Source organism: Abramis brama (genome assembly GCF_963993115.1).
Source record: "Abramis brama genome assembly, chromosome: 25".
NCBI lineage: Eukaryota > Metazoa > Chordata > Actinopteri > Cypriniformes > Leuciscidae > Abramis > Abramis brama.
Genome location: NC_139987.1, coordinates 10,848,007 through 10,862,439, shown reverse-complemented (window position 1 = coordinate 10,862,439; position 14,433 = coordinate 10,848,007).

Genomic DNA, 14,433 nt, shown 5'->3' with positions numbered 1-14,433 from the left:
TGTTCATTTATGACACAATGCTGCCTAGCCATTGATGTAATTTCCGGCAAACCATGTTTTCAATGTTATAGTGAAAATGTTCCACCATAGTGGATGTTCTCAAGTGCACTCATTCAATCTCCCAATGCACTGCAACCATTGTACACTTAACCGGCTCAAAGGCTAGAAAATACCCATAATGCACTGTGAGAGTCACGTGCCGAATGAATTCCCGCGACTGACCAGAAGATGGCGCCTGCAGTTGAATCATCCATCAATTTATCAAACCGTTGGTCAAATGTGGGTATGTTGTAATATCATCCAGGTATGAATTCCTTTTTAATCCATTATTAAATTGTTTAATTAAGGTTTATACATAGTTTCCATGACAGAGTTCAAGATGAATCCTTTCATTACTACTGGTGCTGTTAGTTTGCTAAGTTTCATATAATTATTAAACGGCAAGCACAAATTAGGCAATGGCGGCAGCCCTTCCGACACACTCAGTGTCTAAATTTGCTCACTCGTTTTCATTCACTACTTCAAGTGGACTATATTAGTGGAGTAATGTAGGGAATAGTGAATGAGGGTATAGGGGGTTATTTCAGGCACAGCCATTGGCTGCATCCAAAATCACATACTTTCCTAGTAAAAACAGTATGTGACAAAATATGTATGTTCGAATTCACAGTACTCATAAAAAGTAGGCAAAAAGTACCCAGATGACCTACTACTTCTGCCAAGATTCTGAAGTGTGCATACGATGGACACTTAACTTTCCCATGAGGCCACGGGAGAGGATTTGTTAATGACAGTGAAGTGACACAACGCAACTGACGCTGGTCATGTGTTAAAGGCAAGATGGCGAATGTAGTATGTCCATATTACATTCATACTACACATATTCATACTATATAATAATTATAATAATACATTTTATTTGTAATGTGCCTTTCTCAAACTCAAAGCACTAATATAAAACATATTTTTTAGTGGTTGTGAATTACTTATTCAAAATAAGTACCTACTCAGGGTCGGTGCATGCCTATTGGCGAACTAGGCAAGAAAGAGAGATTTAAATTTGCATTGAATTTATTTATTTATTTTTTGAACATTCGTTTGGAATTAGTGCACTAATATCAGCAAGTTATCATCCAATTAATGAAATGTTGAACCCAAGAGATACTGTGCAAACTTTGGGGGTGTTGATGGAATTACAACATTTACAATGTGCTATATTAAAATGGATATTTTGCCATTTGCTGAAGGCTAAAAATGTAATAGCATTGATTAAAAGTGTAAAGATTCATTATAATTGAGTATTTGATGATGGGGTGGTAAATGCACAAATAAATATAAATGACATTCTATTATAAATTATGAATCAAATTAGTGTTAAATATTAATAGAAATATAATTTCTACTTATGTAATACAGACATTTCAACCAATATGGTAAAAAATATTGTGCATAGCTGGAAGTTTTCTTCAGGATATTTTCAGATATCCTCTCACATAGTGTCCCTATCAGATTTATCTTTTCTACTGCATTGGCACGTAGTGGAAGCATTGACTTTTAAATGACAGCAAGGTTTAGGTTTTACTGAATTTGTTTGGAGATTATAATCATTGTAAATAGAGTGATTCACCGCACCACAGGAGTCATTTGACTTTGTGACTGAATATCAGCGGAAACACTTTATAAGTTATGTGATTAAGGACAGACTGATGCTTAAATAACATTTCATTTTCCATGTTAAAAGGTGTCCAACATTTTAAAATCTTCGAATTGAAAATATCATGAAAGATGTATGAGGTGACAAATTATTTTTTCTTTCTGTATTATATTTCAGTGCATTCCGCTTTGAATACAAAAAGCGAAGACTGTCTGATCCTTTAGTAACTGTGAGACGTGGGAGTAAGATGCATTCAGTATAGAAAGCAAGAGGACATACGGTCACAATATATTCTCTTTTCATCTTCAGACCATTTATCCATTGCAGACGCTTTCAGCTCTCCAATCATATTTGTTGTGGTGCTTGACTTGTCATAAAGATTTTCCGTGACTGACAGCTCCTCAAACCGACTCATTGCAAATCATAAATTCTGTCATATGTCTGGGTTCTGTCATATAACACGATTTTGGTTTGTTCCAGTTTCTTTCTAATTAGATTTTTGCCCTTGGCTCTCAGGATGCAAGAAAGAGGTGATCTGTTTAATAAAGATGTAACAGAATCTGATTTACCCGCAATTCCTATCTTCAGCATGTCAACTTCTCCCTGGAGATCCACCACCCAATGTCTTTGAACCAGACTCTTCCTCCAGAAGTTGCTCCCATCATTCAGGGTTTTTCGGATTCTTTGAGCTGGAAACAGAGAACGAAATTATTTTTGGAAGATAAACCAACAATACCAAAATGCCTTGAGGATGACAAATGCTCGCAGGCAGATGTCTCTGTGAATGCCTTGAGAAAACGCCTGACTTTTACTTGTGTTCTGTCTCCTCAGACTGCCAATATAACAGGCTTCTGTCTTGTCACTGGAGTTGGCCTTCTCATCGATCCTCCTTATGATTTTTTACATTTTTAACTTGTTAAAGGGGTGATATAATGCCCCTTTTTACAATATGTAAAATGAGTCTCTGTTTATCCCCAGAGTATGTATGTGAAGTTTTAGCTCAAAATACCTCACAGATAATTTTCTACAGCATGTTAAAATTATCCATTTTTTAAGGATCAGTAAAAACGCGTCGTTTCGTGTGTGTCCCTTTAAATGCAAATGAGCTGCTGCTCCCGGCACAGAGGGTGGAGCTTCAAGAGCTTGTGTGTGTGTGTTAGCAGCTCTGATTACCTCACGAAGACAAGCACTAAAATGTCAGAAACTGTTCTGCCTTTTATTTTTAAACTGGAGTCGGACAATGATGGAGAGACTCAAGAAGTGACAAAATGTAGAATGCAACAGGTCGTTTCTGAATGGTTAGTTGATGAATTTCTGTTGCTGATGTGGAGTTAACTATCTAAGTCTTTGATTAGTATATTCTGTCATGATAATCTATAAAATCGCTCGTGTGGGAACTGTTGTAAGATGCCTAGAGTAACATGCATTTGTGTTACGTACTGTATTGCATGTGAAAAGATGGATTCGACAGCTTGAGCAGACTCACAAATGTGCTCGACTACAACAACTCTTCCTCTTCTCAACATGGACTGTGTTCTCGGGGGCGGGGTTTATGTAAATTTTAGGATTAGTGATGTCACTAACCCGGGAGGAATGTCGTGTAGTCCCTACCAGCCGTTTGTTGTAGTCCTTAAAAAATGATTTCTTTAAAAGCAAATATCTTCCTTTGAACTTTGAGCATTGTAACTTTGCAGATGTTTATGCTAAAACAGCAACATTACACACTAACTAAAGTTAGAAAAGTGAAATCATAATCAACTACCGCTTTAAGTGTGTTATGTTGCTGTTTGAGCATGAAAAAGGTCTGCAAAGTTACAAAGTCCACTCCAAGGCAGTTATTTTCTATACCAGTAAGCGTTGTTTCTGAACTATTTGAAATGCCTCGACTGTAGTCTTGAGTTTTCTTCCGGGAACGAAAACATTTCAGTATTCCTTATTTAAATAATTACCGTCCAAAGCATATGCAAAAAAAGGGGCGAGGCCTGGTTGAGTTGCATTAGAAGTGTGTTGAAACTCAGAGTTATGATAAGGGGCATGACATTTCTGAAACACTCTCAAACGGTGGACCAATCACAACACAATGTTCCAGCCGACCAATCAGAGCACATTGTGCTTTTCGGAAGGAGGGGCTTAATAGAGTATGGAAGCTTGTTTCCGCCACAGAATAAAACATTTTAAAAGATAATTGCAAATTTTTTTCTTACAACTGCGACTTAACATCTGAGCTATAAAGTCAGAATTGTGAGATATAAAGTCAGAATTGTGAGATATAAACTCACAATTGGATGTTATAAACTCACAATTGCGTGATATATCGCAAATATAACTCGCAAGCAATTCAGACTTTTTTCTCGCAATTGTGGATTTATATCTCACAATTCTGACTTAACACGCAATTGGGACTTTATATCATGCAAATCTAACTTTATATCTCCCAATTTCGTGTTAGAATTAGAATTTAGTTAGAATTGCGAGATATAAACATGCAAATCTGAGAAAGAAAATCAGAATTGCAAGTTTATTTCTCACATTTTGAAATGTGAAAAAATTACCTTTTTTATTTTTTATTCTGTGGCGGAAAACAAGCTTCCATAATAGAGACCGGAACTGAACAGAGCGTTACTGACAGACTGTGAAGAGAGGCGCTGCATCAACATGTGACATTTTTTTTGTTTTTTGAACATTCATGAAAACCTGTTCTAGTAGACTCGAAAAACAAAATCAAGACTTTGTAAAAGGGCACAAAGAAGCCTCTTTAAGCAAAATTGAAATGCTTATAGGGAAACTTTGACAACAATAAATAAAAACTGATCATGCTGTTCTCATTTATAAAGCTGCTGCGTCAGTGCTTGCTTTTGTCCACCGCTGCAATGAATAATATCACACTAGAATTTCGCCTCAGGCTAATTCACCTCCGGCGGCAGGTTCACAGTTGGCCGTCGCTAGAGACCTCACATGGAAGGGTCACACAGACACTATGTTCATGGTCTGACTTTAGATTTGAAGCAGATTGGAAAGAACAGCTTGAGAGAGAGTAATCTAATGGAACAGTACGTCACAGTCTATTAGTGTACAAGTATGATAACACGGTGGTATTATACTTCACAGAGCTAGCGAGTTTGTCTTTTAGTGCTGCAAGGCTTTGCTGGAGTATTTGAGTTGTGTTCTGTTACACATACTGGTACATTTATTCTACCTTAATATTTGTTGAATCTTCTCTGGTATCTCGTTAAAGAGTTTTCATACAGTTTGCTTGCTCGAGGCTTTCCCGTTTATAGTAAGATCCATCATTACTGCTTGAACCTCGATAGTGTTGGACCTGATCCTCAGGGCATCTGTTCACACATTCCAGGCTGAAAATTTAAGCTCTTAAAACATTTTGTAAGCACTCCCACTCAAGCAAACTAAACATTCTTTACTTGCACTTGCCCATTGCTTTTCTCCCTGATGGTCTGTGAAAAAAAAAAGAAGTTTTATTCTGCAAGGACACATTAAATTTATAAAAAATGTATAAATCCACGGTTTTAACAAAAATGTATAAACATTGATAATAATAAGAAACAGTTACTGAGCACCAAATCAGCATGTTAGAATGATTTCTGAAGGATCGTGGCACTAGAAAAACTATTTTAAATATTAATAATACAGTATTTCACAATATTAGCCTACCGTTTTAATAGTATTATTGATCAAATAAATGCAGCCTTGTTAGGCATAAGAAACTTCTTTTAAAAAAAATACTAAAAATGACAAAAGCACATGAAAATAGTAAACTAATTACAAATTCACGGAAATTAGACTGAAATGAAAATATAAAAAAGCTTAATATTAATATTTTATATTAATGAATGCTATAATAGTACATTAATTAGTAAAACTGAAATAACTATTGATAGCATAGAAAATTAATAACACACTTTTTCATGATAACATGGTTTAAGCATAATTTATCTCCATAGTTCAAAGATACTTGCGTAAGTATTATAGTATATAATTATAAGTATATACTTGCATTTTGTTTGTGTACAAAATAAATAAATAAAATGATGCAGAAGCTGCTTTACGAACAAAATGAGTATTTACCTGCATTCCTTCAGCTTTTCCATTTTCCACAGTTTGATTTTAACCTTTGAGTCATTCAGCTGTGTGGTGTGATCAGCCAGCTGGCTCTCTCTGACCCACCAGCTTGGGTCCAGACCTCACACCTTTGTCCTCTGACCCGGCAAGCTCCTCGCTGCACCACCTGCCCACTATCATGGCCTGCTGCCACGCCACCTCCACCTCTCCAGCTTCCAATGTCGCTTCTATCTTATACTTGGCTTTCCAGAAACTTCCCTTGAGTCATTATTAGCCTTCTGACCCTCATCTTCAGCCCAGGTGTTGGTTTTGCTTATTGATGCTTCAGAAGAAGTTGAACTTGAAATCTCATTTCATGGCTTTGTTTTGGGTTTCGCCTGCCATTAGAAACGGTACCAGAGGAGTTGCCATTAATGACTCTCACTGCTAATACAGTCCAGATCCCACAGTGCACAGCAACACCTCCTTTTCAGACCAGATGGATGATCATCCAGGAAGAGTGACGAGGGTCACCTCTCATTCTCCCAATACACCCTTCAGAAGTACTCTCATTGGTTACAGTGGCCCTAAGTATTTGGATATTTAAGCTACATTCTAAAAACATTTTTGGCTTGGTTTCACAGAAATGGTTTAGATTAAGCCAGGATTAGGCCCTGGTTCAATTAGAACATTTAGCTTTTAAAAAACAAACATAACTTGTGTGCACCTTGAGACAAAACAATGACATATTTTAAGATATGGCAGTGCAAGTTGCTTTCAGTTAAAACTGCTCAAACATGCATTTTAGTCTGGGACTAGCTTAAGCTTTGTCTGTGAAACCGGAGGATGATTTTCATTGAGTTATTTATTTATTTTTTTAACAGCTGCTGTCAAGGTGAAATTTATTTTTAGGATGTAAGTCAGTTCGCTTTAATTTCACGCATGAAATTTTTAGCTTGACGTGCTTTTTTTCCTTTTAAAATGAATGCTCAATTTGATATTTTGTTATCCAGTGCAATGAAAATGTTGTAAGGCTTAGATGTTAAGACATGTTTCGGTGCCAAATTGTGTCATGTTCCTCTCATGGCTGCTCTCTCTTTGACAGTTTTAAATATGACTCTTGAGTCTTCAATGTCAGGGTCTCGTGTAAGAGGCTTTTATGTTGTGGTTTTGGATAAAGATAAAATGTTTTTCCACCTTTCCACCCTAAACTTATGAGTCTTCAATGTCAGGGTCTCGTGTAAGAGGCTTTTATGTTGTGGTTTTGGATAAAGATAAAATGTTTTCCCACCTTTCCACCATAAACTTATAAACACGCTTCTCAGATAGACAATTTGATCTACTGATGAGCCCATAGTAAATCATATTATCGGAACAGGGAAAACAAAAAACAAAACACAATAAAACTAAACAGACTTAAACATAACCCTGGCAAGAGCAAAGATACAAATGAAATACACATTGCTTTTCATGGTTTTTAGGTATAGGTCTATCTGTAGTTTGCAGGTAGCCTACATATATTGAATAAAGTAATCAAATGTAAAATAACACTGCATATAATCTTCACTGTATAAACTACTGGTTAATCCTTATTAAAGTTACAACAGTGAGTGATTTCTTTGCCTTTTATTGTTTAATTAACATTAAAAACACAGACAGCAGCAGATTCATAGGCTGCTGTCACTTTAAGACTAATTCACGGATCCAATGTACTAATACAATACACTTGCTTTGTCTTTCTCTGTTTACATTCACTTAAGACATAACTGACTATGTTTACTAGTATCCTCGCCAAGATGGGCAATGTTGAATGTTCATATCATTTTTGTGTGAATTTGTCCGTTCAAGCATAAGAAGACTTGAAAGATTTCTTTCAAGTCTGCCTGAGACGCTAGCCTGGAAATCCAGACCCAAATCCGAAAGATTAAAGGGGACATATCATGCCAAATGCACTTTTTTAGCCCTTAAATGCATTTTGTTGTATATTTGGAGTGTTTAGATGTACAGAAAATATGAAATTATTCTCTTCAGGTGCTTCGTTGATATCTTTATATTCTGTTTTGGTCATATTTTTCAACCTGTTCCGATTTTTCTGTTATCTATGACGTTTTTTGAACTATTACGTCACAGTATTTGCAGCGGAACTGCCAAATAAGGACATTGACTTCCGGCCCAACACTTCGAGCAATTCGCCATTTTTATTTCTCGCTGCAATTTTGTAGTCCAAGCTAAAGGATGCAGAAGTTACGAGAGGGTAAGTTAAAATGTTCGGTTGTTGGATGTAGTAACCCACACGCTTCATTACACCGTTTAATGTAGATGAACTGCCGCGCTTGTTACAGGACGCATGTTTAACTGAAAGAACGAGCAGAGAGAGAGACCCGGTCGCGCGCGCTCACTCTCTCTCTCTCTTCAGAGCCAGGCGAAAGTGTAAACGACATCACCGTCTCCAAACTAGACGCTGTCTTGCTCTCTCTCCCTCGCACATATTAATCAAAATAAATCGACACGGTGGTAAAAGGTCGGAAGACCAAAGTTTCATGTGTAAATACAGTACACACCATTGCGATACATCCATATGAAGACGTTGTTCTACAGGTTCGTCGTCTTCATTTTCATCTCGCTCCTGCTCCGACTCTGGCTCGAACATGTAAGGCTGGCTGGACAAGTCTTCCGTTGTTGACATTTTGTTAATAACGTGTGAATAAAAAGTTTCTGTGCCGCTAGATAATCGTATCTCTGCTATCAAACTACAAAAATGGCCGAACGGGGTGGAGTTGAACCGAGTGTCACCTCTGCAACCTGGAGAGGGGGCGGGGTATGAAGTGTCTCAATTGTATTTAAAGAGACCGCACCAAAACGAGTTGCTCTCAGACGCACATCAGAAAAGGGGTAGAAAAGGGGCCTGTGGAGCTATAATAATGAGGAATTCAGACCCAAGCATTGCAGTTCCGCTTTATATAGACTACAAATGTATGATTTATATGTAAAAAGGAACAATTTAAAAGCATGATATGTCTCCTTTAAGGGTCTGGCATTGAGTAATGAAAATCGCCCAACTCGAGGGACGGTACAAAGCATGCATTTGAAAATCTCACTGCACGCAATTGGATAACACTACGACCAATCACTGTCGTGACTGCGCTGTCACTAGCGCTGTCGTCATCTGTTTAACTCGCCTCTGGCCCGCCTATATCAGATACACCGATGTGATTGGTGCAGCTTGGCTACAAGGGCATAGTTAATGAGCATCATTACACAATGCCAGAGTAACTAGCTGAGCAAATTCAAATTGTGCTCTCGCGAGAACTCTGGATTTCCAGGGTACTGAGACGCTGCTTTCCGCATGCCTGGTACCTTGGATTGATTGATGGACGGATGTGTGTATGTTGCACCTGTACACTGTTTCTGGCCTCCTTTTTTATTTTAATTTATTTTCTGTTAGTCAGTTATAGTAAGTTGTGCTCCTACTTCTGCCCTCTTTCCTTTTCTTTTTTTTTTTTAGGGCAAGCAGATGTTATTTATTGATTTATTTCTTGGTGATCTGACTCTACTTGTATAACCTGGAACCATGGAGTGAAACATTAAAACTACTTGCATCACGTACAGACTGATAAATGTTTAATGATTTATTTTGACACAAAACACATTAACTATTAATTTCACCATTTTTTAATATAACAAACCACAAAGCTCGTCTGGATGCCTCAAAATGCTCCATAAATGTATAGGTTTGTGAACAGAGACAGAATTTTCTTTGGATTTTGAGTGTCCGTGGCTGAATTCTGTTGGGATGCTGAGGGCATTGTGACCTCTTTCTATCTGTAATATGACAGTCCCACTGATTCCCCTGTCACACCTATGATTAGATGACTCATACTGCAATCTGATGCTCTGATTGTTTGCATAATACAAATAATGTCCCAATAAAAGTCTGTTTTCCTTATTTTGGGCTGAAGGACTGGTAATCTAAGCCATATCTGCCTTGGGTGAATAAGTATGTAAATATATTGTTTATCTGAGCTCAAAAGATAACAGAGAGGGACAGATGCCTCGTTCACCTGCTGCCTACTGCTCAGATTCTCCTTCCAGCGTTATTCAGGGCCAAACTTTGAGCTGAAATATCATAAAACATTGAACTAAACTGCTCTCAGAGGCCTCTCCTAAGAAAATGTCTGTGACCACATAACTCAGGGTCATAGGTCTGTACTACTCAAACGTTGAAGCCCATGGTGTTTTATTTATGTGTTTTTTTGGACAGAACTGTTTAAATGGTCCCGCACTGCACAAGTTTGGAGTTTGGAAACATGATTTGATAATAGCTGCAAGCAGCAGGGGGTAAAGTCTGTTGGTTGCTTACATGAGCCTGACTGTGCCAGTGCCAGCTATGGGAAACAAGAGACTTGAGAGAGAGAAAAAAAGACAGTTTGTGTGAAAAATTCTTGAGGAGCAGCATTTTGGATCTCAAGAGATTGTAGAGAGATTTTGGCAGGAAAGCAAAGGGTGAGTTGCAGGGATAAGGGTAAATATCATTAATAATTGTGGTCTGGGGATATAAAGGTAGAAACGGAGTAAACCAGATCTTCTCATCTAAAATTAAAGAGGTTTGTTTAAATAATACTGGAAGTAGCCTAAAACCACTTCATCTAGTAATTAATTTTCGAAGTAATTTGCCATTTCACTGTTAAGTGAAAGCTTTTTATTTAATGTGCTAACTGTTTTGTTTGAATGTACTTTATATGGACAATTTTACACAATAAACTGCAGTGTGACTGAACCATGGTCTAGCGTTTATAGTGTGTGTACAACATGCCTTGGGGTTAAACGTAATAGGGTTATTATGGCTCGTCCACACCAACAGATGACAACATTTGGTTTATTATAAGCATGTGCTGCAGTTATGTCATCTGCCGCTTTAAATGCTCGATTCTGATTGGCTGTTCGTGTTTTTATCGTTCATCAGCCGGAAAAATCATACTGAATGTGATTCCAGTGATACTGTTTTTCTGTGTCGTTATTATCGTTGTGCTGTGGTCTTCGCTATTTGATTATTAAATCTTCATAGTTATTGCTTTAGTTATCGTTTTGTGACGTGTATCCAAGTGAAACAGCTTCTCTAATGACTTGATTTTGTCCATGGGGAATTGATTGGATAGTTGTGGTTTGCTATTGGTTGAACTCATGTGAGTGACAGGTTGCCCCAACCTCGGGCCAGTAAAAACCTCACTTACTTTAATTAAAGTTTATGAGGACACATAAATAAATAAAAAACATGATGTGCACAGATAAATCATTTATAATAAATAATATTTAATAAAAATAAGAATGGTCCACTTTGATTTCATGGGGACTTAAAAATGGTAAGTAACAGCCTTAAGTAGTGAATATCATTGTGCTACAGCAGATTAATATTTTCTTGTGCTTTTGTCTGGTAGAACAAAAACTTTTTTTTTTTTTTCAATAACAGAGTTTTGTTGTAATAATGTTACCCCATATGATGTCAGCATTTTTAAAGGTACAAATGTCACAGCACAACAGGGTTGAACTGAACATGCATAAAGTGTTTTAGACAACAATTCTAAATACTACATATACAGACCCTTTCCAAAAAATTAGAATATCATGGAAAAGTTTATTTATTTCCAAAATTCCATTCCAAACGTTAAACTTCCATAGATGAAATGAAGTCAGCATCTCCATAAAGCTTGTCTGCTGAAGGAAGCATGAAGCGCTGTGAAAATGTCCTGGTAGACGGCTGCGTTGAGTGGACAGCACAGTGGACCAACACCAGCCGATGACATGGCTCCCCAAACCAACACAGACTGTGGAAACGTCACACTGGACTTCAAGCATCTTGGATTGTGTGCCTCTCCATTCTTCCTCCAGACTCTGGGACCTTGGTTTCCAAATGAGATGCAAAATTTGCTCTCATCAGAAAAGAGGACTTTGGTCCACTGTTCTTTATCAAATCCAGAGTCAACGCAGCCGTCTACCAGGACATTTTCAGAGCACTTCATGCTTCCTTCATTTTCCAGCAGGATTTGCACCTGCCCACACTGCCAAAATAACCAAAACCTGGTTCAATGACCATGGTATCACTGTGTAATTACTGTGTGATTTCATGTAATATTCTGATTTTTTGAAATCCTGTTTTTGTGGGTTTTATGAGCTGGAAGCCCAAATTATGTACAAATAAACAACTAAATACTTGAAATCGTTTAAGTTGTGGGCCCTGAATCTATAATCTATGGAAGTTTAACGTTTTGAATGGAATTATGGAAATAAACTTTTCCATGATATTCTAATTTTTTGGAAAGGGTCTGTATATTTCTAATTATGTTATTTTACATGACTTCAATTAAAGTGACATTATTAGTTTTATTTAATATAACCCATTTAACTGTGAGGACATGCAAATTGGCTGATATTCAGATGGAGAAATTTTAAGTATCAAACTTTTGCATTGCACACTAACATGGCATCTATCTAATATCACGGGACACACAGCTCTCAGATCTGTGATTATAAATAGAGGTGTGTTAAAAATATGAGTCCTGTCTTAATTTGAAAAACTGTACTTGTGAGGCTGTGACACATCTGTGGTTCAGCATAGATGTATTTTTTCTTTTTTTTTGTTGGTGTTTTTGTGTGAATAACAGAAGACTGCACTGTCACTGACAATCTCCGTCTGCTGTCTCTCCGGTTGACGTTCTGTAGAGCTCACGTCTCATCAAGTGCCTAATCACACAAGAGTCTGACAGTCATCCAGATCCAAGACTAATAATCTAGCATGACACTGTCAAATACAATGTTAAGTCAAAATAATCAGCGCTAAATAGATATCAAGTGTTTGTGACTGATTCTTAGCAAGTTACCTCAAATTCCTTTTTTGTATGTCAGAACATTTATTAGAGCATCTCTGATCCAGGTTATTACAGTAGGTATTTTTTTCAGTCATTAAACCTATAAGCAAAGTTTCTTTCTCATCCAGATGACAGGTGAACTTTGATTGGTTCTCCAGGGGTTTGAGACCAACTGCCTGAGCTTAATGCTGCAATTGTATCGGGTAAATTAGATGATAGAACAAAAGAATGAACTGCTGGTGTACATATATACTCACATAATGAAAATCTTTGCTTGATCGTGGTAATTTAAAAAATTAATAAATACATTTTTTTAGAAGTAAAATAATCAAATTATTAAATAACTAAGTTATGTAAACAATTTGTCATTTAATTAATAAAATAAAAAATACACTATACCGTTCGAAAGTTTGTGGTTGGAAAGATTTTTTATTTTTTTTTGTACTCATAAATGTACTCAGAAATGAAAGTGGAGTTGGAGTGCATCGGTGCAGAAACGCAATATTCCAGACACGAGCAAAACCAAAACAAACACAATCTGTATTGTGAAAAGCGCTATATAAATAAACTTGACTTGACTTGACTTGACACACATCTATCAAAAAAACAGACAAAGAACATGGGAAACAGTGGGGTATAATGCTGCCTTCACATGCTCTCTGAATTATCGCAAATACCAGTTTCCTATAGTTAAACAGTGGACGCCCTGTAACAAGGAACAGGTGAAAGTGATTAGCTATGGACATTAATAAGGGTATCTACGAAACAAATCAGGGACTGAGAAAATAAAGACTTAGAGTCCTAAGGCACAAAACAGGGAAACATGAAACAGGAATCGTAATAGCCAACGCATTCTCATCCTTGGGCGTCATATACTGACGCTTTTGACATTTCGTCGACATCGAACGCACATGGCACCCTTTAGCGTCAATATGACACGCACAGAGCTTTATTCGGTTATGGGTAGGTTTAGGTCTAGTGTAGGGTTAGGGTTAGACCACTAGGAGGCGCCTTCTGGCCCATTTCTATCTGCGTCTCATATTGACGCTAAAGGGTGCCCATGTGCGTTCGATGTCGACGAAATGTCAAAAGCGTCAATATATGACGCCCTAGGATGAGAACGGGCTGCAATAGCTCACCAAGACTGCATTTATTTGATTAAAAATACAGTAAAAACAAATAAAAAAATTGGGCAAAATTATTTTATGAAAATGATTCGCTGCTCAAGAAACATTTCTTATTATTATCAATGCTGAAAAAAGTTGTGCTGCTTCATATTTTTGTTTCAAAAATATATAAATCTTTTGTAACAATGTAAACGTCTTTACTGTCACTTTTGATCAATTTAATGCATTCTTCCTGAATAAATGTGCTAATTTATTTTCTTATCTTTTATTTTTCTTGAATTTGACCCACGCTTTTGAAAGGTAAGCTAATTCTGGGCTGAAAATGCTTCCATTTCTTCATACATTATTTGAGGAAAAACCCCTCCATCATGATAAACAATGAATATGTGAGCATGCAGACATTGAGTGATGGTGTTAAACACCTGAGGCCTGTCTCTTTAGTTCCTGCACTCAAGCTGTCATCTCAATTTCGTCTTGCTGCCTTCCTCTCCATTGAGTTTGACCTCACTTCAAGAGATTTCAATGCCAGAGTGGGTGAGCTAAAGACTCCCAGCACAGAAGAGCACAAACGCAGGAATTCAGAGCCTGAGCTTACCTCCCAATTACCTGCCCTGGCTTTCTTAAGCTCTTACAATGAGCTCCACAGCTGGAGATCTGTGTACTCGTCCTAATGAGGCAAAGGGATACAAAAGCAGCTCTTCTGGGAATCATGCAGTCCTTCTATATTTTAGGC